Consider the following 4,808-nt stretch of genomic DNA (forward strand, 5'->3'; position numbering starts at 1 on the left):
AGAATATTGTAATGAAAGTAGAAGAAAATTCATAAAAAAATCATTTTCTTTTGTTTGGTTAGCTTTCTAAGAAAAAGAAGAAGAAAATTATCACAACATAATTTTAATTCATATTTTTTAAAATTAAATTTAGATATTAAACAATTTAAAAAAAATAATTAAATTAAATTGTGATTCTACCATATTTAAAAAATATATATAAGTTACCGAACATGTTTGCACAATCTTAACTCAAGACAATTTAGTCAAATTTACGATGACTAATTTGCATGTAATCTTACATGGTTTTGAACTTGAAAGTCATTCACAAACTCAAGTGAAGAAAGATGATTCCGAATAAAGTCCAGAAAATGACGCATAACCACAATTTCGTATCAATATCATTCATATCATGGGAAGTAACAAGTTAATAAACATGTATTTAAAAAAAAAGGGCACTTTCGTAACACAAAAACTTGAGTGGGCATCAGCATCAAGTTCGTAAATAATAACAAGCAGAAGCACAACCACAATTCCACTAATTAGAGAACAATATTTCTCATACATAATATTTGCAGAAAGAAAGGTGAATGAAAAAACTCAAACAAATCTAAAGTAAATATCATGATATTCCTATTAAAAAGTATAATCCATTTCTAGTCACAAGTTCTATTACAATCAATTTCATCTAGAAAATCTTCACCAACAAAGTCTATTACAATCAATTTCATATAGAAAATCTTCACCAACAAAGTCTATTACAATCAATTTCATCTAGAAAATCTTAAACAGAGAGAGAGAGAGAGAGAAATCTGCCGAAGTCCTTGGTTTTTGACTTTAGTGAGCCCCTCAAAATATCAATCTCGCATCTTTCATCCCCTGAAATTAATTCAAAAAATTCAAATAAGTAAAATTTAAACATCAAAAACATATAAAATGAAGTCTTAACATTCTTTTGGTATGTATATACAATAACTGCTAAAAAATCTACCAAGCAAGAAAGGCAACATATCATTATCTGAAAATACACTACAACAAGATGGATATATGACAGGTAAGTAGCGTACAAACTTAAATTCTCAAGCATGAGAAACATAACAACATAAAACACCAACATCTGCAACAATTTAAACAAATTGAACTTGATTATTTGGTGTGTGAGAAACTTAATTCATCGCTGAAACTACTTTTTGAAGAGGATAATATATGGAAGGTCCAGGGAAGGCATGTGAATGCTGAATTTAAGGTAAGCCACTTCTTCACTATACACTGATATGCATACCTATGCTTGTGAATTTAAGGTAAGCCACTTCTTCAATAATATAGTGAGATATTCAGTTTGTGCATAAAACATAGTGAGATTTTCAGTTCGTGTACATTGTGTGCGTGGAGGTCCTGTTGCATGTTGTATCAATTCGTGGATGTTTTTAGAAAGATGGATCATGGTACCATTTTCAACAATTTAACAACAACATGTTTCCAGTACCTTACAAAAGATGAATCACAGCTAATGATTTACACACAACATGAAGTTTATCAAAATGATGATAGAATGTAAGAAAAGGAGAAAAAAAAATATACTAACTATTCAAAAACAAATTACACTGAGGCCAACAGAACATCCATGAAATAGCCATCCTTCAAGATGTCCATGAAATAACTTTGACGTCCATGAAATAACTTTAACATGATAGCTAGAAAGCAAGCATGACACTGAATGCTAAAAAAGAGTGATTCACCTGAGTCAAAGGTTGATGAGAAGATCCTCTATTCAAATCATCGCCACCCTCATCATAAGCTGTACAATGGACACCAAAAAAGCAATTCCATCAGTCATCTCATTTACATAAAATTATGTTTTGACATATAATACTTCTTATATTAAAACAAAAAACACCAAGCCTGCAATTAAAATAGCCATCCTTCAAGACTTACCCACATTAACATCAACACCCAGAGGACTTTGGTTCATCCCTATTAAAGTGATATACTGATATGGATATAGGATTGTTACATAGATACCCCAAAACCAACATATTTGCAAATTTACAACCCAAATCTATGTACTTGCTAATTAAAATAGCCATCTTTTAAATCGAACACCACAATAACCAAAAATTCAGAAATAACATTATGCAGAAAGTTTGCTATGTTTAACACAATGATGATTAGTTCAACATAATTAAGCGGAAGATCAGGTCACCTGAAATATTTTGCTACAAAATTTAAATGTAATTATAACTTAACAAAAAAAATTTTAAGTCCCCACAATTTTCCTACATTTATATTATCATATTAGAAGCCGAACTCAATTCTAGACTGAAAGTATTGGTGAGCACCATTTTGAACCAAACTGTAAATGCACCATTTAAGTCTAGATTCAAAGTTGACACTAGTAAAATAAATAAATCCAACCAACAGATGAATAAATGCCACAAAAGTACGAACTACATATCACTATTCAAATGAGGTACAAATTTGAGAAGTGTTCTGATTGACTTCCACTTAAGGGATGACATCCTTCAATGTGTCTATTCACTAGATTATCTAGTTTGAGGAAAAATGACATAGTTAGGAGCTAAAAATTGAAGAATATGTATGTAAAATGTACAAAACATGCACATACCAAGTCCAATTGCATCCGAACCCTTCATGATCCTCAGCCTCCTACAGGTTGCAGTGAACATGCTGCAACGTCAAAAATATTAGTTAGGACTGCAATTTTCCAAGAAAAGACCGTCATGCACAGGTTCTTAAAACAGATCAAGTTACTAGAAACAAATTATTAATGATAACTAGTAGGCACCGCCTTCATAGTTTGACCACCACATTTCGACCTCCACATGCAAATGAAAGAACCCAAAACAGATACATAATAATTTCAGGTAAACATAATCATTTATATCATGCAGTAGGTATAAAACTAAACGTGACATTTGTAATGACAGAAGAATGAAAAGTCTATGAAATATATCTTAGTAGATATAAAAACATAAAGGAAACTTTAGCCAGAATCATAGCAAGTCAACATTTAGAACTTGATGCTTACTCCCATGGAACATCTCCAACAAGCATCTAATCCCCATCCTTGTCTTCATAGGTAAGGACATTTTTAGATCCATCACCATCCTTGGTTGGTATACTATTTGAACCACATTGACCTGAAACAACAAGAATTGCAATACAAGTAAAACATATATACAGAAGCTCAACAAGCCATTACACTATTATTACAATATAACTGAAGTTACTAATAAAATTTAATTATCATAACATATTCTTCTTAAAAGGATGGAATTCCATAGCAAAATGAAATGTTATTAAAAGATAAAACATTGCTACTAGCGGCATTGCTAAACTTACCCATACCATTTAATAAGGGAAAACCACTGGTATAAGAATATTTTTCAAAGTGAAATGTAAAACTATTAAAGAGAAAGCATTGCTAGTAACACATATGGACCTTTTTCTCAAAGCCTATGGTGAAAAGAACATTTTGGCAAATGAAAGTAAGGACATGAAGATGAGAAAAGCCATTTGATTGTGATCAGTCACAAATGTATTCCCTTCAAACATCCCACATGACATATATGGAGAAAAGACAGAACATAGTAAAAGTGACAGTAAATAAGAAAAACAAAAAATAATTACGTAACAGCTAGCTATCATTACATAACATCAATAGCTACCAACACTATGAAAAAGAAATTTTCTGAATTATGACATACACCTGTATCTGGGAACATTTCTCAAATACTACTCACCATAACACAAGAAGAAGGAAAAGTTGTAGATACTACTGTATAATTACACTTCTTAGACAAAAATAACTCGATATGTTGCTGGAGACAAGCAAATATTATCTAACGAATACAGCGATAACACTAAAATTTTTCAAAGTAGTCTCTAACAGAATAATATAACCATGTAAAAGTATTGAACATAAACAGAGCTCACCTATAGTATAGCAGCTGAACATCTTCTCCAGGCCTAGGGAAAGCTCCTTATAGTTCGAATATGTTTTGAGATCTACTTTCCTAAGATAAGGAGCTCCATCCATGCTAACTTTCCAGCAACATGTAAACATGTAAAACAAAGAAACATTGTTATACCAACTAGCAACAAATATCTGTAAATTAGATAGCATGTAATAATTTTTTGGACACATACCAAACAAATATCTGTAAATTAGATAGCATGTAATAATTTTTTGGACACATACCAAACAAATATCTGTAAATTAGATAGCATGCAATAATTTCTCTGCATCACCAAGTTATATAATATTTTTAAATCTTATTACAAAAAATAGCTTTAAAAAGACACAAATTAGCAAGAACATAATTTCACATTATTATTGTAAGAATGTAGAAGAAAGGAACAAACATCCAAAAACTGCATATCATACAATTAGCCGTTCAATAGAAATCAAAACCCTAGGGCTAAAAAACGAAGCTGACCTTGGATCGACGAGTATCGTTTTGAGCCTTAGAGCTCGAGATCACGAGAGAGAACAGCGATTTGATCGAGATTTTGGGAGAGATCAGACGAGGGGGGTGTCCCTGAAATTGACATATACAAGGCAAAATAGTGCTTTTTTCTAGCAAAACAGAGGCAAAATAGTGCTTTCCCCTATAAATTTTCTGAGAGGAAACGTATTTTGGTGTAAGCTCGATGTCGCCATCGCTGCTGTCATCGCCATCGCTAGCTAGGGTTTGAGCGAGAGCAACGCAATCTGAGATCAGTGTCGAGAGTTTGGTCGACGTCGAACTAGGGTTTAGGCAAAGTTAAACTAGGGTTTTGGAGAAAATGAGAGGAGAGAATGAGGG

General features: G+C 32.1%; 1 pseudogene; it reads right to left on the bottom strand.

Annotated features, from left to right (window-relative positions):
• Positions 778–4,571, bottom strand: LOC109823002 (annotated as a pseudogene).

Source organism: Asparagus officinalis, chromosome 8, assembly GCF_001876935.1.
Source record: "Asparagus officinalis chromosome 8, Aspof.V1, whole genome shotgun sequence".
NCBI lineage: Eukaryota > Viridiplantae > Streptophyta > Magnoliopsida > Asparagales > Asparagaceae > Asparagus > Asparagus officinalis.